The 23,410-nt window shown below is 40.7% G+C and overlaps 1 protein-coding gene across 2 annotated transcripts in view; it reads right to left on the bottom strand.

The window, feature by feature from the left end:
* Positions 1–23,410, bottom strand: part of CTNND2 (catenin delta 2) — a gene marked incomplete at its 5' end in the record, with an annotated part of 876,397 nt that overhangs the window by 47,363 nt on the left and 805,624 nt on the right. The window lies entirely within an intron of this gene.

Here is a 23,410-nt window from a genome sequence, read left to right as displayed (position 1 = left end):
GATTCTAAGAACCCCCAAATGCCTTGCCGGGAGCTATCTTGGGACCTGTACTACTGAACAGGAGTCAAGCCACACATATATAGAGAACATGGTCACGCATGTAAGTTCTGACCCCTTTATAGCACAGAGAAGTTGCTCAGTGCTATCTAACTAGGTACCTGGTCCATCAGGGTAACCTTGCCTCTCTGGGATTTGCCTAATGGGATTTTATTGTATGGGTCCCCCAATGATTACTAATGTGGCATGTTTTTATTTGCACAAGAAATAAAAACTAACTCTGCTTCCTTAATTCACTTTATCATTATTAATGTGGTTACTCCTGATGATAAGGGTACTTACAATGACATAATTATAGAGCCATTTTAGTTTACATAGCAGTTTAGGCAAGACAATTCATTTATCCCACCTGCAGCTTCCAATTCTGTTTCTTTAATTTATTTATGGAAGTGAGTAAATGAGTGCCTGCAGCAAAGTTGGCTGTTCTTAAATTTGGGGGGTGGAATTGGCAAGTGCCCAGAGTTATATTTCTGACTTGTCTCCTATCCCCCAGTAGACATGTGTGGCTAGCTCCTCAAAATTAAGTGGACTTTTTACCTCCAGAATATACTGTAAATGATTCTTTCATTTGCTGCTAAATTCTCTAGTGCCCAGAGCCTGGGGCCAGAAAATAGAACCCCTTTGGAATGTGCAACATCTTAATTCCAGGCAGTAATAAATAAAACACAGGCCCTTGTAATTTTGGTATCTGCTTTTATCCTGTGTTCTAGTGGCTTATTTTAGTGTGGACAGAAAATGCTGATGTTTACTGAAATAGAAAAGTGTCTTCATCCACTTGGTGATGGCAGAGAAAGCATCTGACAAAACTGGTTTCCTGAAAACCCCCACATGTGGCATATTTGTTCTCTAACAGCACTCACAGTAGTTTGGAGAAGATATCTGTACATGAACAGTCCTCTGAGCAACTTGCCTTAGCTCTCTGTCATTGGACCAGACTGAACTTGGGGTAAGAGTTTACTTCTGTAGCACTCAGCATGCTGGACCTTCTCTCAACCCATTCATCCCATAAACCACGAGAAGATACATTTGAGATCCACAAAAGTGAGAAGATGGATGTGTCCCCCCCCCCCCCCCCCCCCGCCTCTAAGGGAAATGATGAGAAAGGGCAACAGTATTGAAAACTATTCCAATCCCCATGTGTATGGCGCCATTCACACTCAAGACTGCATGGAAGACTGGCTTTGTAACCTTGGACAATGTTGAAAGCAGAAATGAGGACAGGAAAAGGTTTGGCTGCAGCATTTCTTAGTTTGGTTGCTACTGTCATCACCAAATGAGCTCGGACACACCTGAATGCGCAGTTTTATCAGGGCTTCCCAGTCCCTGAGCCCTGGAGGAGACACAGTTATCCCTGTCATATTCAGGTGGCAGGAACCCTGCTGAGCAGCCTCTTCCTTCACCTCAGGGTGCAGTGCAAACACTGTCATTGTCCATGTGCCCCATGATATGACAAAGATCAGGAGCCGCTCTAATTTAAGCCGCCACAATTTGAAAATCCTGGGAAATGCACCAGAATTGTTGGATTTCTAATATTTCTGATAAAATTCACTGATGTTTTACTAGGCAGTTGGGGATTTTTCATGTAGTCTGCTTATCCAGAGAGATACCTTCTAGTCTACACTTTTTACCATCTGAGAGAAAAATTATTCCATGAGGAAGAACTTTGTTAATTATATTAAGGGCGAACCTTATTTATTATTATTTTTTAAACTTTGTGTGTGTGCTCAAAAATGCTATCTTCTTACATTAGAATTTGAATCCCACTTTACATGGAATCTGGGTAGCCAGGAAAGCTTCTAAAGCTCTTTTTAGTGTTTAGAAACTTTGAGGCTAATTGGGGTGTAGGGGCTGGAAAAATGGAACATAGAATGCTTGTAGCCACAAGTGACCTTGTGTGGCAGGCTCATGACATCAGTTCAAGGAAGAAAGGCACTAGGGTGGACTGGAGTTGTTAGGGCAGGCCAGATAGGAGGTGGACATTTAGGACTGCTCTGTAGGTCAGGGGCCAGCCAGTCACTATTTAACAAAGAGAATTCTGGGGCATGAGGAAGGAAGTTCTCAACAGTCAGAAGGAAGGTGGGAGAAGCATGTGACCTTACCATAAAGCTGTTAACTGCAGATATTATCAGCACTACAACTCAAGGAGCTTGTCCCCTGTAACTGTCCAGGCCCCTTGTTTCTTTTTTCCATAGGTTTCTAAACACTGGACAAAGCTAAAAAACTTTCCTACTACCAAATAAGAATCAAGGTCCCCTTTCCTCCAACCCTCATGCAGGCTTTTGGGTCCTAAGTTGCTGAGGCTGGCTTTGAGATCCTCCTGCCTCAGCCTCCTGAGTCTCTGGGATTACAGGCATGTGTTACTGAACCCAACAATTTCTTTTTAGAGAGAGAAATGATAGAGGCCAGGTTCTACTATGGCTAAGGATGGAGTGGCCAGGACAACAGGTGGTGACTATCTCTCTAGGGATCTTGAGGGGGGACAGGTTGGAGGTTCTGCAGGGGCCCAGGGACATAAAAGGCATCTGCAACTCAGCAGTGGCTCCATGGGGCCCAGGGACACTCTGTGAATACAGAGCAGAACATGGAGCACAGGGATCACCCTGGGGTAGAGCCGGGCATGAGGCATAGGAGGTGATGGCCCAGGCACCAGCAATCAGGTGTTGGGCGACCACTCCCTCTTCTTCTGGATTTTGTCTGGTTTAAAAATAAGAAAATGATACAGACTGCAGTCTCAGAATGGTTCACACTGAGAGGCCACATGACAGTCACTACAAGACTTCAGGATCCAAATGATAGGCATGTGTGACTACTAAGAGGTGGAGGTTGGAGAGGAGAAGCACACCGTGATGGAGAGTCCACGGGCTTGGAGTCCAAGGCAGAGTTGAGGTAATGGAGGGAGGGTGACCCGAGGTTTTCAGCTGTCAGTGAAGTGGGAAGTGAAAACCAAGGAGAACTTTAAAGCTCAATGATAATGGCAAGTGGATTTAATTTTACTTTTTCACTCAAAGGAAAATGTGCAGAATCAATTGTGCTAGTTTTGAACATGGATTGTTCCCATCAGAATTCACGTTGAGACCTGGTCTCCACTCTCACAGTCTTGGGAGGTGATGAGACCCGTGGAAGGCACTGAGGTCACGAAATCCATTCTCATGAAGGATTAATGTCATCTCTTGGGACTGAATGAGTTGTTGCTCTTGAAGGGCTGGATTAGTTTATGCAAGAGTGACTTGTTACAAAGGGAGGCTGTCCCTTGAGAGTTTTACCCCTGCAGGAGCCAGCTTGCCCTTCCCTTCCACCATCATTGGAAGTAGCCCAAGGCCCTCACCAGATGTGGATGCCCAGTGGTGGATTTTCCAGCCTCCTTAACAGTGAGCCAAAATGTAGCCCCTGTCCTTATACATGACTCAGTCTCAGGTATTCTGCCATTGAGTACAAAATCAGCCGAGACACATTATACTAGATACATGAGAGAACCGCTCAGCCAAATCCTATCAGAAGACAAGCAGGTGATCAGGTTCAAAGGACAGAGGTTTGTGAGGCATAGAGGACACCCTGTCCTGCCTCTATTTGGAGTAAACATGCTTTCCATGATCCACTACATGAGAGAAAAGCTCTTTACTTTCTTTATTTCTGAACTAAGCCTCAAAACAAAACAAAACCTGACACCACCATCCCCACCAGACAAGTCGCTCCATCTTGCAGAGTTCCCAGTACAAGTGAACCCTCAGGCTGTTTCTTCTGCAGTGCTTGGTCTCTAGTGGAGAGCACCTTATCTATGACTTTGGTGGTACGGATATGAGACACCTACTAGAGGTATCGTAATCATGTGGAATTGTAATCTGTGTTTCCGTCAGCGATAGACCAAGTGCAGCCTTGTAACTTGCTCTGTTTCTTCCAAATCCATGTGTTTAGCACTCAGCAAAACCATTTTGTAAATTCAGACTCCCTTCACAGATTACAAGTAAAAATTATTTTCTCTTTATCATGCGTCTTGCTGGTAGTCTTCTAGTCAGAGCTATGGGCACCCCAAGGTAGCCAGTGGACTCACTCAGGAGACCTAACAAACCGTGCTGCCCACAGACAGTGCTCACTGAGGTGTGGCTGTGTGTGCAGGCTGGAGGGGCTTTCATGACGGGGGACAGAGCTTTGCTCTTCTGACGGCTTCTGCTTCTGTGTTGTGTTTGCTTGTGACTCTATTTCTATTTCTGAACTAAGCCTGTTTCTGGTATTGATGTGCATGCGACCATTCAGCTCCCCCCACTGGAAGCAGGAATTTTGAGGAGTGGTTTTATGCTTTGTAAGGTGTCAGACAACAGAAAAGTCCCCTGAGTTCCTTCCTGCACTGATTATGTGTTTCTTTTGATCATTGATACAGTTCTCTGTTAGCTGATCTTTCTTGTGCACTACCCTAAACTTAAATGTCTCAAAATGACTGGGAAAATATATTTTCTTTAGAAAATTAGGTAGAATGGACAGAAACCCAGGGTCAGGAACACCACAGCTCCTTTGTCTTTGAGTTCTTGGTGCTTTTTTGGCCTTTCTGTTTCTGGAGCTGCTAGGAGTGACCTGTGAGTTTTTGCTGAGACACTCTGAAGTTTTTTTTTTTTTTATTTAACTCTTTTTTTATTGTGACAAAAAAACACATACCATAAAATGTACCACATCATAAATTTTTAAGCAATATTAATCAAGTACCTTCATATCATCGTACAACCACCACCACCATCCATATCCAGAATCCTTTCCTCTTGCAAAACTGAAACTTTATGTATTAAACACTAATTTCCCCTCTCCCCTCTTCTCAGCACCTGGAACCACTATTCTACTCTCTGTGTCTATAAAATTGACTACTCTAGATGCCTCACGGAGTGGAATCATAGACTGTTTGTCTTTTTGTGGGTTGTTTATTTCACTGAGCACTGAGTCCTGAAGGCTTACCCACATGTAGCTTGTCAGAACTTACTTTCTTCCTCATGCATTTCACTTACCTGTTCATCTACTGATGGACAGTTGAGTTTCTATTGTCAATAGTGTTGCTATAATATGGTGCATAAATACCCTGTTGTCAATCTATTTGTCTTTTGATCTAAAGTTAGTCTCTTACAGACAACAGGTACTTGGATCATGGTTTTGTGTGCAAATGATTGATTCCTGTCGTTGGAGACTCTAATCCAGTTACATTTAAAGTTACTGCCAATTAGGAAGGACTTATCTCCTGCCATTTTACTGTTCTCTAAATCCCTTATTTTCTGCATTATTGTCTCTTTGGTGTGTAGTTGATATTTTTTGTAGTGAGATTTTTAATTCCCTTCTCCTTTTCATTTGTGCATGTTCTTTGTTTTCTTTGTGGTTGCCATGGAAATTACATCCAACATCCTAAAGCTATAACACTCTATTTTGAATTTGTGTCAGGTTAACTTCAATAACATACAAAACCTGATTGTTTATAGTGACACACTATCCCTTTCAGTTACTGATGTCACAAAATTATACCTTTGAACATTACATGTCAAAAACATAAACTGATGATTGCTTTTTAAAATACATTAGCCTCTTAACATATGTAGAAAACAAAATGTGTAGCTGTAAACCAAAGTTACCACAAAACAGCTTGTAGACTAATAAGTGTTTTCTTCCTTATGCTTATTAGTCTCTTAAATCATGTAGAAAATAAAAAGTAGAGCTATAAACTATTGTTACAATAATATTGGCTTTCATAATTGCCCGTCTTTACCTTTACGGAGGTCTTTCACTCCTCTTGGGATCTGAATTACTGCCTGGTGTTCTCTTATTTCAACCTGAAGGACTCTCTTTGGGGTTTCTAACAGAACAGGTCTAGTGCTAATGGTCTTTCTCGGTTTTGCTTATCTGGGAATGTCTTAATTTTTCCCTCACTTCTGAGGAACATTTTGCTGAACACAGGATTCTGGGTTGATAAGGTCTTTTTGTTTTCCTTTGAGCATGTGAATATGTCAGTCAGCCTTCTGACCTCTGTAGCTTGAAATGATAAATCTGCTGTTAATCTTCCTGAAGATCTCTTGTATGAGATGAGTTATTTCTCTTGCTGCTTTCAAGAGATTCTCTGAATTCCCACAGTTTGATTATGATGGGTTTTTGCAAAATACCTTATTTTATTTGGATTTCATTGAGCTTCTTAGATGTTTATATTTATGCCTTTCATCAAATTTGGTAAGTTTTCAGCCCTTATTTCCTCTAACATTCTCTCTACCCTTTTATCTCCCCCTTTCTGGGTTCTCAGTGTGACTGTGAGTCCGCTTGATGGGTCCCGCAGATCCCTTAGAATTGGCTCCTTTCCAGAATCTTCTTCTTTCTGTTCTTCAGACTCAATCATGTCAATGGTCTGACCTTCATAGTTGCTGATGCTGTCTTCTATCTGCTCAAATTTGCCTTTGAACTCTTTAGTTTTCCTTTAATTTTTTTTTTTTCATTTTAGTTATTGTACTTCTCATTTTGGTTTCTTTTTTCAATTTTGTATCTTTTTTTGATATTTCCATTTTGTTCACACATAATTTTCTTGACCTGTTTTGAGTCTTCTTCCATTTTTTGAGCATCTTAGAGATAACTGTTTTAAAGTTTATGTCTAGTAGATCAACCATCTAGCTTGTCTCAGGGAGATTTTCTGTTGGTTAATTTTTTTCCTTTAAATTGTCCATGTTTCCCTATTTCTTTATAGATGATGATGATGATGATGATGATGATGATGATGAATTTGTTATAGAAAATTGAATCTAATAATGTTGTTACTCTGGAAATCATATCCTTACCCTTTTCCAGGATTTAATACATTTTTATTTTTGTTTTAATTGTTGTAAGCATTCTCTGAACTGTGGAGTAACCTGAGGTATAAACTTAAGCTTTCACAGACATTTCTGAGCCTGCATCTTTCCCTGGGCATGCACACTGACTTTCTAATTTCTGTAGCTGCTTTTAAACATCCTAGTTTTTAATTACTGGCTTCTAAGAGAAGAAAAAAGAAAAAAAACCCAAATCCCTTGAAATATCAGCTAAAGAGGGGCTTGCACCATGATGTGTGTGCACATGCAGAACACCGCTGACCCTCTGCCTGCATCTCTGTGATCAGAAGCAGATATCAGTAGAAAGCATAGATCTCCAATATTTGGTGGACGGGGTCCCTTGTGCCAATCCTGGCTTCTGGAAGTTGCATGTAAGCTGCTCTAGCTGCCTGTCACAGGGTTGAGGGCCAAGGGATAAGAGATGTGTAGCTACTGCTGGGGTAAAAGCTGATATGGACCAAAATCAACCACAACTTACTGCATAAGCCTTTCCCTGGAATTCGCACGTCTTCAATAGACTCCTGAGTTTCTGAATAGTTACATCAGCCAGATGCTGTCGGGGTCACAGTGACGGTGCTTCCTCCTCCTCTATCACTCCCAAATCCTCTCTGTACTCTGAGTTTACTTTTCCCAATGAATGAAGAAGTAAAAGTAAAGGGTTGATAACTATGTGATTGGGTATCTGTACATAAGTGTGAGTAGAGTTTCTCTCCCCTTTGCAGTGGAAGGCTATTGTCTTTGGCAATGCTTCGTGGATAGCTGCAGCTCTACCTAAAGCAAGTGGGCAGTTTTATCTCTCCTTTCTCTTTTGCGGAATGTCTGGAGCTCAATTTGTCAAAAAACTAGTCATTTATGTGCTATAAGAATATTTCACCTATCCAGATAGTCTGTGGTCAAAGAGGATATAGCATAAGCAAAATATTTGTTTCAAAAATGATTTACGTGCTTATAGACCAAGTTAGTGAAGCACATAAGAAGGTATTGTTAATAATTGAAAAAAGAAAACTGAATGCTTATTGACATCTGAAAAATCTCTTCTGACTGGTCTGGAGATTTCTGACCTCTGGAACTATCTGGAAGGATCTGCTTGCAGGAAAATTTCCTTTTCTACCAAAAATAGATGGAATATTACTGAGTGAAAACAAAACAATATATGCTGTTTAATGATGCAGATAAATCAATATTTATAGCAGCTAAATTCACAACAGCTAAGCTATGGAACCAATCTAGGTGTCCTTCAACAGATGAATAGATAAAGAAAATGTGGTACATATACACAATGGAATATCACTCAGCCATAAAAAGAATAAAATTATAGTATTTTCCTGTAAATGGATGGAACTGGAGATTATCATGCTAAGTGAAATAAGCCAATCCCAGAAAACCAAAGGCCAGCCGGGCATGGTGGTGCACACCTGTAATCCCAGCAGCCTAGGAGGCTGAGGCAGGAGGATCACAAATTCAAAGCCAGCCTCAGCAACACAGCCAGGCTCTAAGCAACTCAGCAAGACCCTGTCTCTAAATAAAGTAAAAATAAAAAGGAGGGGGGCAGGGGATGTTGCTCAGTGGTTAAGTGTTTCTGGGTTCAAACCCTTGTACCCTCCTTCCACTCTCCCCCCCAAAACACCAAAACAAAAAAAACAAAGGTTGAATGTTCTCTCTGATATGCGGATGGGGTGGGGAATGAAGAACAGAAGTACTTTGGACTAGACAAAAGGGAATGAATGGGAAGGGAGGGGGAAGGAAATAGAAAAGACAGTAGAATGAACTGGACATCACTTTCCTGTGTTCATACATAAATACACAACCAGTGAAACTCCACATCACGTACAACCTCAAGAATGGGAAGTTATACTCCATGTATGTATGATATGTCAAAATACACTCTTCTGTCACGTATAACTGAAAAGAACAAATACAAAATTTTAAAAAAGAACAATACAGGTGCCATCTAGACAGATCACAACAGCACTGTGCTAAGTGAAACAGGCCAATTTGGACACGGCGTATACTGTGAGATTGCACTCTGTCTACAATTTCCTGTGACTCTATAGTTACTTCACAATAAGAAACTAGCATAGTGCCATAGAAATGCAGGTAAATGTAAGGGCAGTAAAAATATTTGTGAAATAACAATAAGGTGTTGGTAAATCTTAGAGTGGACCCCCTGGGCCCACACTGGGCTGGACAAGCATGGCGAGAGTCACAGCTATTTAATAGGGAGAAACACAGTTGTAAGTTCCCCTGGATTCTCCAGTTTGCCTAAGGATCTTGTGGGACTCTATTTTCTATGTGTATATAAACATTTTACGTGTCAAGAGATTGGCATTGCTTTTATATTTTCTGGGTGAACTTAGTAAATGGAAATCCTCGGTTTCATTGGATTAGGTAAACAATTAATTCTTTCTATGTAAAATTATAATCAGAGAATTAAAAACGTTCCAGTGAAGACATACTCTCAGAATGATTTCAGATGTTTGTCCTTTATGAAAAACAATTGTCTCATGAAAGCTTTTCGTAAAGGGAAATGCAAAGTCGGTGAGTGAATTAAACTAATGGCCTTGGTTGTTAGGTTAAAAAACTGTGCAGCAAAGGAATACAAGTGGACGTTGAATAAGGCAAGGAAAAAATAGTATCGAGACTCTTCAAGGACCCTGAAGGACATCTGAAGAGGTTTCAATATTTGGTACTTAAGGTAGAAAGAGTTATGTTATATTTTTAGCTAAGGCAAACCCTTGCAAAAATCAGACAAGTTTGGTAATTTGAGGGTAAAACAGAGATGTGTCCCCTCCTTGATTTTATTGTGTAATAAATTTTTCTTTATTTGTATCTTTATTTTTTTCCACATTTTTATTGGAGCATTTAATGTAATAAATCTTTTGTTAGCATGATTTATTTAATACAAGATGAGGTTTATCTCCTCATTTGTGAATTAATACAAGCCAATTAAATTTCCAATTCTGGTTTTATTTCAGACAAGCTCACATTATTTATTTAAAATGATAAAAGTAAACAGGTGTTCAAGTACACTGAATTCTATAACTGCTGTTTTATAAAGGGTTTGCTCTTCTTAACCTTATACAATTCTGAAAATTCTACTGAGTTATTGCATTTAACTTTCTCGATAGAAATTCTAACATCCTCTTTTTTTCTAAAAGGCTGGTCACTCAACACAGGTGCACAGGCACACGTAGACATGCTCCAAAGACTTGCGGGTGTGCAGCAGGCTTGACCTCATTACTGTGTGCATCTGTGTTGCTGCTGGGGCAGACAACAGGGCTCTGTGGGAGGACGAGGGGGGAGCACATTGGTGGAGCCCCAGATCTCCCACACCTACCTTGAGTCTGCTCTATGTCTGAAGAAACAACTTGGGTGCATTGTTTAAAAGTTACAAGCAGAGGAACAGCCTGTGCTGTGAGCATTAGTTTTCTATTGCCACCATAACAAATCACCACATGCTTGCTTCTTAGTTTACAACTACACAGATTTACTATTTTTCAGTCCTACAGGCTAAAAGTACAACATGGGCTTCGCTGGGCTAAGATCAAGGAGTGGGCAGGGCTGCTGTGTGCCGGGCACTGCTGCCACAGTCTGCTCTCTGGCCTTTTCTGGGCTCTGGAGGGCACTGCATTCCTTGCAGGTAGCCTTTGGCTTCTGTCTTTGAAACTAGCCACGATGTGGGTGGAATCCCCCTCACGTCACATTTTCCTGACCCTCTTGCTTGCCCCCTTCACCCTCTTCCACTTTTAAGAACACCTGGGATCATGTTGAGTGCACTGGGGTGATCCAGAGCCTCCTCCTTATTTTAAGATTAGCTGATTAGCACCTTGGCTCTCCTTTGCAGCACAAGGCCACAGGTTCCCAGGTGTGGGGGATAGGCTAGAGATCTTGGAGCTGCAGTCTGCTTGCCTTGCTATGCCAGGTACGTAATGTGAGTGTGTCTGTGAGTAATGGGCTGTGTTTTTGTTTACAAGGTAGAAAGCCTCAGGTAAAAATGTCTAGCTGTGTGTTAATGTGAAAGAAAATAATACAAGACATTTGCCGGGAGGCCAATAAGTTACAGAAAGCTTGAGAAGAAGCGGGCCTTATTTCCCTAGTTTCTAATACCTGCGCATAATGAATTTGAAAAAAAAAAACAATTGAAACACGTTAAAATCTTCATTGAGTTTGCCTAATGTTGATGAGTTTACTTATAAAGTAAGAAAAGACTAGTGGATTCTTGATTGCAAATGTTACCAATGTGATGTACATAAAGAATAAAGTCAGAACTGAATTTTATCTCTGGAGAAATAATTGATTTGAGTATCCACTCTGCTTTCAATGTGGAAATGTAAAGAATGGTCTGTGCCCATACCCCAGGCTTCTCATATCACCAAAAAACTTCTACTTCAGTGAGGTCATGTCAGTTTTAAGTTGTTTTTGTCAATCTCTTTAATCATTTAACTTTTTAAAATTAATACTTAAAAGATCCTCACTTCTGCAGAGGCTAGCATTCCTCATAACTGCTGGGTTTGTTGTTGTTTCTTTATTTTAAATATTATCTCTCTGCACTCTCTGAACTAAACAAAAGTTATGAATTGTCTTTATCCACTCAGGGTTCACATTCATATCTTGTGTCTCCTGATAGGTCTTTTTGAAATTTCCTTTCCAGAAATGTACACTCCCGGGCCGCACGCATGCCAGGCGAGCGTGCTACCGCTTGAGCCACATCTCCAGCCCCTATACAGATTTTTTTAAAAAAACTTTATTAGTTTATCACCAAAAAAATCTGTAACCCCCCAAAGGGTTTGCCAGGCTCCAAAGATTTCTCTTCTTACTTAGGAAATGTACAGCATTCTGCAGATTTTTCTTAGCTGAGTACTGTGGTGAGAGCTGCACTATTTACCAAGAATCCAGCACAGAAAGATCTGACAAGTGAGAAAAAGAGGAGCTAAATTTCCACTTCATTACAAGTGAAACAGTGTCATTATGATCAAGATTATGTCATTATGTCAGCAGCCAGGGACCTTTCATTCCAGACTGAAGCATGTTCCCTTTCATGCTGGAGAATGGCCTGATAGTGGCCAATGCCTTATTATATTTTATTTTTATTTATTTATTTTTGGTTCAATGGTTTATTTTTTTTTCCTTTAATTCAACTTTATTTTAAACAACTACACCAGGGAAAATTAACAGCAGAAGCTCATTTCTCAAGTTTCCCAGCTGACTTTTAAGTTTTTAATAGGCTGGGGGGTTAAAAGGCAGGGGAAACCAGCTTTTTAAAAAACTCTGAAGAATTTACTTTGAGTTCATTATAGCCAAGGAGTTAACAGCTGCTACAGTTTATGGGCTATCACTGTTTCTTTCTTCTTTTTTAATTGATTTTTATTTTTTTAAATACACGACAGCAGGATGCATTACAATTCTTATTATACGTATAGAGCATAATTTTTCATATCTTTGTATATAAAGTATGTTTCAATGGATTATTTTAAAGGAAAGTTTCCATTTATAAGTTTCAGCGAGCCACTTCAGTGGTGGTAACCCTAGTCTGCACTCAAGGATAAATGAAAAGGCCCTGGACATCTCTCTGAGCTCCTCCTGTCATTTCTATGTGCTGATGGTTGTCATCAACTCCATATATGAAAATTGCTTCAACTTCAATGTTATTGCTTATAATGAGCATCTAACCAGACTAATCAGCCTTGTCACCCACAGGCAGTTTATGATTTTTCTCCCATGCTTAACAAAACAAACAAAAAACCTGCTAGAGCCATGGAACAGTTATCCTATCTGTTAAGAAATATCAAAATGCCTTGATTAATGGACTCTCCTAGGGAACTCTTGCACTTGATACAATAGAAAATAGGATGCTGGTTCCAGGCAGCCCTAAAGAAGCTGATGTTATCATCACCAATGAACATCTCTCAGACTGTGGAGGGACTGGGTCAGGATTTCCAGAACTCATTTACATCAGAATCAGACAACTTGGAGAAACTGGACTGGTTACTAATCCAAGATCAATAAAACAAGGATTTATTACCTAGACTACATGAAACACATTTAATTGAAGCTAACACTGCATTTTGGATTGGAATGTTACAAAAAGCCCTCTTTCTACTTTTTCAGTCTCTAATGCTTGATCTAACAGGTATTGCTTGTAAAAATTAGAATGAAACATTCTTTAAGTAAGATCTTGTTCCAATTAATCCTTTAGAATTCATTAGAAAGATCCTTTAAAAAGTCTTAAAACAGATGATAAGTCAATAAACTATAGGGCAAAGCTTATCATCACTATCATCATCATCATCATCACCACCATCATCATCATCACCACCACTACCATCATCATCATCACCATCATGCTATAAATGCAACAACATTTATTGATCAGCCTGGGTTTCTGCTACCACTTACTGACAAATAAATAAAGTATCTTCACTAATCTGTGCACATCTTTCCTTAAACATAGGTTTTCATGGTTTATAATGAACTAGAATCTGTCCTTCTTCCAACCAGAATATAATTGAGTAAGTCAAGTATGTAACTGTGACGGTGCCAGAGACATCATATTTAAAGGCAAATATAACTTAACAAGACATGACAAGTCCATTAAGAACAAGTACATCTCATATGTAGAATTGATGTGCAAGGCGTCATCCTAGACCCTGTCTAGACCCTGTCTTGGTTCATGTTGTGTGGCTTGGGGAGTCCCAGCCCTACAGGTAGTATGGCCAGGAGCACTGATAACTGGGAGCTCCAACAGGTGAGACAATCTCCATGTCATAGGTAACGCAGGTGAAGCCTGTAAGATCTGAATCTTGAACCAGAGATTTCTGGGTTATTGTTCTCAGTAGTTGAACTGAAAGGGAACTGAATATTTCTGCCACATAAATGGCCACAAAACAAAAGTTAAATCTCAAGATTCAGTGTCATATAGCTTTCATTCTGATAACCATGCATACAGGTCTTTGTGAAATAAACCAACACGGCTTGCCATCCTTAAGGCTATATGACTGGTCAGATAAGACAAACCATGACATTCATAATGAAATTACATAAATAAGAAAACTGATAAACAGACATCTATGGTTTAATCTGCATTTTAGGGGTAGAACATCAGCATTAGGAGGAAAACTGACCCCAAGCTCTGTCCCTATCATGGCAGTGTTCACAGTGTGGGCTCATTATGAAAACAGAACAAAACAGCACTTATAAGCTCAGGGAAACTAAGCCAAAAAAAAAAAAGAAAGAAAGAAAAAAGAAACACACTCTGTTTTTCTAGCTCTAGTCCCAAACTTTAGATCTCTGAGGCACTTTCTTTCAGTTCCTGACTCCTAATCAACTTGGTCTCTGATCCTGGCCATACCAGTTCGTGACTGTTATCGTTTAGATAGGAAGTGTCCTCAAACCTCATGTGTGATGTTATCACCATGAAAGTCCCCAGGTGACATGACTGGGTTATGAGAGTTGTAACCACACTGATGGGGATTAATTGGGTGGTAGCTACAGGCGGGTGGGGTGTGGCTGGAGGAGGAGAGTCACTGGGTCATGGCTTTGGGGTTTACATTGATCCCTGGTGAGCAGAGCTCCTCTCTCTTCCTGGTTCCCATATTCTGAGCTTCCTTCTCCAGCCCTTCCACCATGATGTTCTGCCTCACTTGGACCCAGAGCCAAAGAGTCAGTCCACCATGAACTGAAACCGTGAGTAAAAATAAACTTTTCCTCCTCCACGCAGCTCCTGATAGGTTATTTGGTCACAGAAATGAAAAGGCTGATTGTAATAGCGGTGAGTGATGAGCCTGCGAGAGAAGGGTTGTTTGCTCACCAGGGCCCAATTAAATGTAATTTTATAAATGTCATTATGTGCTTTTTTATTCTAAACTTGGAAGTTTAGTTCTTAAATCCTGCTCCCCTGCAATAACTTGTAAGTGAAAACCTCTTTCTCTTCTCCACGTTTTGTCTTCCCTTTGACGCACTGAATACAGCCGTGGCGATAGGATACAGACTCTCTGGTCTAATCATGTCAGTCCCTTTCCCCAGAATTGGAACCTGCTCATCTCCACATCTGTCCCTTTGTTTCTGCTGGATTAGAATAAATATTTCATGAGATGCATTGTTTTTTAAGTGAACCTTCTTTTATGTCTCTGCCCATTGTTTTAATTGATTTGAGATTTATTCAGAGAGAGAAAGCAGAGCAGGAAGGGATCAGTGAGAACCAGGGACTCCGATGGATGCTCTGGGCAGAGGTTGACACAAATTCTAGAAGATATGCTAAAGTTCCTTATGCTTTTTTCCCCCTAATAACTATGATTTTTAAAAGACTAGTACTGACTTCTAACACATATAAAAACGTATTTCACGTGCCCAAATTGGTAAGTAGTTGGCCTGAGAAAACGAGTCAAAGAATAATTCAGCCCTCTGAATAGAAATAATATTGAACAAGGCAGCATCTTATAGGTTTATGGTATCTGGATGCAATTCTTTCAAGAGTTATTACCCCCTCCCCCAAATAATCTATTTCATCTAGTTGAAGACAAAAGGAATTGTGTTTGGGGGCACCTTGAGGTCTCATCCAGAGGAATTCACTGAATTAGATTCTGAGACCTTCTCGAACTGTTGAAGTGTCAAGAGCTGTAAGGAACACAAGAAGGCAGCTAAGATATGCATATTTAACTCACGTAAAAAGTGATTCTAAAAATAAAAATGGCAGTTAATTAACAAGAAGTTCACTGGAGCACCTCTTTGAACTAAAAATAAATTGGTTTTTGAGAAATTTTGAAAATGAGGCAAGCAACTGAGTTGACACATTTTAACAGGGTTTCAGTAATTTGATTAGATATTAAGCACAATAGCACCCAAATTATCTTAATTCATTGCTTAAGTTTAGCAGAAAGAATATAAAGATGAAAAGTTTAACTTAACTGATTCTAGCTTCAGGGGAGAAACCTAGAAAGGGCTTTTTATTTTTAGGGCAAGATTGCTATCTATCCAAGACCCAAGCACTCTTCTAGGGTAAAAGTTTCACAAGACAACAGTCTAACAGTCTGCCTGAGACAGGGTGAGATCAGCATTTCCATAAAAAATGTTTGTTTGCAGGAACAGAATCTGAAATCCACCCCCTGACCTGAGCACACTGGGATGACAGCGTGGTTACTGTGAATGAGCTAATGATGGGTTACAAAACCACACTCCCCGTTCTTGGTTTCTCCAATTGATTTCCACCTCTGCCAAAATAAAAATCAGTCTCAATTAAGGATATCCAGAGAAGGAATGATTTCTCAGTTTTCTTCTTATGCAACTTCTTACAGGTTACCTTCTATGGCATCTTAACTTTTGTTAAGAACAGTCACATCTGTTCTCGTTTTTGTTTTACACCTCCATGGGGCATAAAAGGGGCAGGTGAAATTTCCAATTTATATAGGAGACAAATCCAGTCTGTAGAGCTTGAATGATATGTGCTGGTTTGCAGTTTTCTTCTGAGCTTTGGTACCTGTAAGTCCAAAACTCTAAAATTCCCCTTTCTAACCTACTCCCTCACTCCTTCTCTGAGCTCTTTCACGGGTACTTTTCTATCTCTGCGACACTTCTGTCATTCCTTTATTCAGTCAGTCATCCTACAAACATCCACTATAAGTTGCATCCTGTTAGCTGGTGTATCTGATGCACCTTCCCAGCAATGTTATCAATTGAGGACAGGATGATATCTAGCAACCTCATGTCTACTGATACATTATTAAACAGTTGAGTGGGGCCCTCAGGCCACACATCTAAGATGCAGTAGTGCTTTGACTCTTGTGAATTGTGTTCACATTTCTCCTGCTGTTCTTGTCACTTGCCTCTGTGACAGCTCTAGGGTGAAGAAGTTCTACAAGATGGCGAGTGCTAAAAAGGGGTTTTATTGCTTGACATAAGTATTGGAAATGCTGCACTTGATATCCAAGTCACTGACTTAAAATGCATTAGCAAATGTATTTCCAGTTAGTGAAGTAAAGGCTCCATTCAGTTTAACATAGCGTAGTTAGCCTGATTAACAGAGCTTAGGTTAGGTTTCCCCAAACTTATCTGAAGGCTTTTCAAGACAGCACCCATTCCCTTCCCAGAGAACTGGGATGCTGAGAGACTCACTCTGGGTCGTTTTGCTCTGATCCTGAGATTCTTGTCACTAAACCCACTATTATGCTTTCCCCTTAGTACCCCACACATCTTTACTACCAAAGAAATCATAATTTCATGGAAAATTGAGTTAATATTGATAAAAAACAGAACTGAGCAAATTGCTTGATTATGAAAAAGGGATAGACAGAGAAAATAGACAGCTGCATATCTGAAGCTCTGCTGATGGGAGCAGCTCACGCTGTGTACACAGGGCTCTCAAATGCACGTGTCATGTTCTCATCCCATATATGCAACCTCCCTCTGATTTCCCATGTGTGCTGACTCACAGATATAAGAAGGACATCTCATTTGTTTAAAAATTTCACCTTCCTCCAATGAGATGTTCATGGGAGAATTCTCAGGACAGTTTCCTAAATGAAGGAAGTTCACTGTTTGAAATTCACTTAATTTCGTTACCCAAGCTGATTTTGGTCCTGGTACCTAAGAGCAAGTCAAGTATTGGTTTCCAATAAACAATTCTAATTCTACTTTTAAATACTGAACTTGAGCAGTGAGTCTTCTGTGGCTCTGGGTGACTGCTTCCCCAGGGTGTGATTTTGTTTATATAAACCTTCATGTGGAGACAGGTAAACTGAGGAGGCAGCCAGCCCAAGTTAGCTTGGGCTGAACTGTTCTCATTTTCTACTTCCAAAACACATAATGGGGCCCCAAATTACAGGTCAGGGACTTGAGTTTGCACCTATCTTACAACATCCTTGTCTCCCTATTCTTCAGAGATACTCTCCTGTCCTGGATACAAGGGAATTTACAGTAGTCCTTTCCAACAAAAGTAACACTCTCTTTTCTTTTAAAAATATATTCCCACCATTTGCCCTCACTTGGAGATTTTTTAATGGTATTAGTTTATAAAATACGATGCCTATGTCAAAACTTATTGTTTAGTTTCTGATCATGGGTTTATTAATTTTTTTTCAGGATAAAGAGATTTGGTACCTTTTATATATTTTTTAACCTTTTGTATTTTTATAGTACATAGAATTTCTAGTTAAAGAGAAAGAACATGATAACTCAAAGATATTGAGAAATTATTCTAATAAAATCTGGCTTGTGTTTTAGATATTTCCCCAAGTTCCCAAGATACTGAAAACACTGCTCCTATGAATTATAAAAATACCCTGGGCTCTGTAATATGTCCCACTTCTCTGTTAACCACAGTGGACATTGTGAATGGAGGGAACTGTTCTCATTATTAGTCTACCCAGAGCTCCAGCATGAATATTGTAGGTTTCCACTGTGTGTATAGAACTAAAATTTATGGAATTGATATTTGATTAATTTTAAACTTTGGTGAGTGAGTTTGTGCTATGCCACAAAATTCAATATTATAACTATATGAACTATTCAGCAATAAGTAGGTAGAAAACAATTAGCTATGAAGATAAAAAATAAAGGGGGCCAAGTGGATACAAAAGCAAATTTAAAACTTAGCTTACAGACCAAAAATAAACCAATGGTCATTTCCCCTAATCCCTCCCAATCAAAATGGCTAGATATTAGATCTGAGCCCAGCTGATCACCCACTTATTACAAGCAATATTTAATCCTGAAAAATACTAGGAACAGAAAGGAAATTGAACAGTCCTCTGACAATTTCTTTATTGTGATGGGATTTTGCAAAGAAGAAAGATACTATGAATGAAAAAGAGTACGTGGGAGATTCTAAACAGAAGAAAACTTGAGACATAGAATTTTGTAGGTCAATTACCCCAAAGCCAGGAATGTGATTGGCATTTGAGTTTTCTTATCTAAACAGACTCAGTTTTTGCTGTTGTTTTTGGTGCTGGAGATTGAACTCTGGGGCACTTGACCACTGGGCCACATCCCTAGCTTTATTTTGTATTTAATTTAGAAGCAGGGTCTCACTGAGTTGTTTAGTGCCTTGCTATTGCTGAGGCTGGCTTTGAACTCATGATCCTCCTGCCTCAGCTTCCTGAGCCGCTGGAGTTACAGGTGTGTGCTCACTAGGGACCCAGGCAGGAGGAAGTGGCTGTCATTCACAGTTGTCTCCTTAAATCTGCTAGCAGAGGGTTAGCCTCCTGGATATCTGCTCTCATTGCTGCAGTGAAGTACACCACAAGGTCCTGGGTTGGAATGGTTTCCTAACAGTGTCCCCTTCTACAGCGTAGGCACCAAGTGTGCACTGCACACTCTCCTCTGACACTTCTCAAGCCCCATTTGGCATGCTCAGATTGATGGCAGTGAAGTTCCTGGTAATCTTGAAGGATCACAGCACAGCTTATACTTTGGTCTACAAATAATATGGTTATTATTATGTGATGGATGTGCCAGGCACTACCAAACCAAAACCAAACCATGCAAGCCCAAACCACTCACCAAGCTAAAGCAAGTAGCAGGCTTCATGTTAGGGAGAATCCTTCAGTGTACACTTCCTAATCTAGTATGAGCAGCACCGACTACTTCACTCTCAACGTCATTAAAAGCTTCAAGGTATGTACACAAGAGCATCAGCTATTTGGTTCTTTGAAAGTCTGAAGTTTCAATGATGGCTGTTTGACTTGGTATAATTCCATTAGCTAGACCCAGTTCACACAGCAACTGCTTTCCTCCCAGAGATAAACTGCTGAGGTCAACTACAGGTTTGAGTGCCTGAAGGCAGGTGTAGGAGCCCAGGTGAGCAGATATGAGACAAATACTGACACTCCTTAAGAAACTGTCCCTCGGGAAAGGTGGCAGGATCAGCAGGGGATATAGCAGAGCTGGAGAGGAATGTGGGTTTCAATGTGGTCCCTGCAAAGGACACTTCCTTCATTTCTTCTGCATTGTTTTTTCTGTAATCAGCAAACGACCATGAACAGGCAGCTTTAAAAAATCAGCAATGTATCTTCTCATAGTTCAGAGGCCAGAAGTGTGAAGGCCAGGCATTGGCAGGGTTGAGCTCCTACCGGAAGCTCTGGAGGAGAACCCTTCCTTGTCCTCAGCTAGACTCTGGCATTCTTGGCTTGGGGCTGCATGACATCGTTCTCTGTCTCTGTCTCAATATCGTCTTCTCCTTTGTATCTACATTGTCTCTTCTTCTGTCTCTTACAAGGTCACTTGTCTTAAGATTTGGGGCCATCTGGGTAACTCAGGATGCTCTCAAGACTCTTAGTTGCATATGCAAATAAGGTCACGTTCACAGATTCTGGGGATTTGGATGTGGACACCTCTTGTGGAGGCCACCATGCAACTTACTATGCATTTCTTCGCTAATCCCCTCCCCTCATTTTTCTTAGAGTATCCCTATCCTTCTCTCCTTCTCTTCCTCTATTTGGTTGGAGGTTCCAAACCTCCATCCTTGGAGTTTAAAACAGAAATACGAAGTGGCTGACCTCATGCTACAAGGAAGGGTGGAGAGTCTGCCTACTGAGCAGTTGGTGGGGCCAGCTGGTGAGGATGGCGTGAGAACAGGCATGCTGCTGGCAATGAGGTGATCTGTGCCCCCCAAATCATATTTTGACATTTTAACCTCAATATATGACCTTACCTAGCAAGAGGATAATTGCAACTATAGTTACTTAAGATGAGGTCATCCTGGAGTGCAGGGGTTGGGGGTTCCCAATCCTATATGACTTTCTTATAAAAGAGGAAATTTAGATTGAGATAGATGCATACAGAGAGAAACCTGGGATGGCTCTACAAGCCAAGCAAGGCCAAATATTGCCAGCAAACCAACGAAGGCTGGGAGCAAGGTTTGGGATACATCTCCTTTCTCAGCCCTCAAAAAGAATCAACCTTGTTGACACTGATTTCTAACCTCCGAACTATGAGACCATAAATACCCATTTTTATCCCACTTGATTAGTGGTACTTTTCTATGGAAGCTCTAGAAAACTGTATTTACTGCTAGACATTTTGGTTTAAGCACATGTTTAAAACAGCTACTCTGAAGAGGAAACTACAAACAACAATTACTTATACTTTATTTGATTTGACAAATATTCACATATCCTCAGTTGTATGCAATTCCATGTAACACATCATTCCATGTTTAGCATTCTGAAATCTTCTTGAATGACATACTCATTCACTAGGTCTCCAATACCGAAGATTGGTATAGAAGACAAAATAAACAAAAGCAAGTGAATCTATTACTTCAGTATCACTGATGATGTTTTAGCCTATTATAATAGGCTGCTGACATCACTGGAAGTGGATTCTACTTTGTCCTACTTTATTGCAAAGAAAACATGACTGATTTCTCTAGGAAGTCCTCAACAACAACATAAAGCCCACGCATTTTCATGAGGATAATCACCAACATTACTGGGAATGGAAAGATAGTTTAAAATTCTGTCGTAAGGGACTCCTCTCAACTCAGTCCCCCACGGATTTCAGAAGGGTTAATGAGATGGGTTTCATTACTGCAAATACCTCTGTAAAGCTGAGATTTCTCAAGGAAATGCATGTGTGCACAGGGTCTTTATCTTATAAATGAAAGATTATTCACAGCAGTGAGGTAAAACTGCCAGTGCCCACCCCCAGCTGTCCAGGAATATGATGTCATAGGAGGGGGCTGGGCCTTCAATCTTAAAGGAATACAGGGATGAAATCATGTCACATGCAGTCCCACCAATAGCAATGCAAAAATGCTGGGCTGTGAGTTTATAACAGAGGCAGAGAATTATCCATTCAGAGGTTTGTTATCTATGTGATGAGGGACAAAACATGTGTGTGTTGTTTAGCATATGGAGAATGTGGCATGTGCTCTCTGCATACACATGCATGCATGCATACAGACTGACTTGTTCATTGAAAGGTCAATAAAAACATCAATCAATATATTTAACCACCTGATATTGTGGAATAGGTCCAGAGATGTCTTAATAAATACAAATCCCTTATGTATTAGTCCTAGCAGAATAAAATTAGGCTCACAAGGCCAAGTACATCATTCTGCTGACCATATCAGTGGTCCCTTGCTTTCCAGATAAACTCTAGTGAGACCCCTGGGGTTGGGGCCTCTCTTCTCCTTCCAGGGGGCCCTACCTTTAATCTTGTGAGCTGAGTGCTCAGGCTTAACTCCTGTTGTTCTTGCTTCCTGCATGGTTAACACCTTTGCTTGGGTCACCCTGACTTCTCCAGGTTCAGTTCAGGGATCCTACCATTTAGGAAGATTTTTCCTGAATCCTCCTCCACTCAAGGCTGCTTCAATAGCCCCTCCTCCACTCCAGATCCCAGCATCTCTAGCCTAGTGCAAGGGATCCTTCAGCTTCATGATCTGAGGTAATGGATACAGGTATCACCTAAGCCCTGGCACTGAAACTGACCAAACAAGGTCCCCAGGCACTGCCCCAAACAGCACACCAACTAGTCTCTGCATCTACTTAGCCATGAAGCAAGCAAGCAACCAACCAGAACCCCACCCAGACCAGACTACAGCCAACACCACTCAGGCCTCCTAGGGGAGCTTCCAAGTTTGAAACATAAGCTATTCCCAAAGTGATGGCAGCTGCCTCAGATTTAAATGATCATGAATATTTGTTGAACCTAAATTTAATATTATGTTGTTTTATTTTTCCCATAAAAATCTTGTATGCATATATTTGTGCTAATACATTTAGTTGCCTGGGAAACTAGAAGAGTATGTGCAGTGAGAGAAACATTTCTGAGAGAGTCTGCCACAGAAATGTTTCTGGAATATTCTGTCATGGTGAAATCTGCTCCATGGGTGTACAACATGCACACCTGAGCTGCAGGAATACCCCACCCACACTGCTCTCATGGTACTGTGACAGGTGATGACAGTGGAATATCTGTGACTTGAGTGCCAACTTGCAGGGGGTCACACCAGTGCTATTTCCAGCTAATGTCATCTGGCTGGACTGCACTCTGGATTTTAGTGAATTTCCTAGTTGTGATTTTCAGATGTAAGTGGACATGATTATGTCTACTTTAAAAGATAGGAAGGGATACTGCTGTTGGGAAGAGATGGAATTTTCCAGGTCTCCAAGGCTTCCTGGGAGATCTGGAGGAGGGTCTTCAACCTTGGCACTACTGCTATCTGGGGCTGGATCACCCTCCCCTCCTAGGGGCTGCTGTGCTGTGCACTATAGGATGGTTAGCAGCCTCCCTGGCCTCCACCCACTAGGTGGCAGTAGCAATCCTTCCATCTTCAACAGCTGGGCCAGCAAAAAATGTTCCCAGACACTATTAAATATCTTCTGGGGGACAGATCTGTTCCCTTTTGAGAGTGATGCTTCAGAGATTCACAGGTGAATCATCCAGGTATCTGCTGGGAATGCGGGAAGCTAGTCATGTTCTGAAAGTCATGGGTGGATGTTTCAGGGAGCCAAAGGGAGGATCCTCTGTGCTAAAGTCTCCTGATGTCTATTCTTCACTTCTCACATTGCCTCAATAACTTCATAACCCCTGGGAACTTC

The sequence above is a fragment of the Spermophilus citellus genome, assembly GCF_964194105.1.
Source record: "Spermophilus citellus genome assembly, chromosome: 1".
NCBI lineage: Eukaryota > Metazoa > Chordata > Mammalia > Rodentia > Sciuridae > Spermophilus > Spermophilus citellus.
The sequence above is the reverse complement of the archived record's forward strand: the minus strand, read 5'-3'. Positions and strand labels throughout refer to the sequence as shown.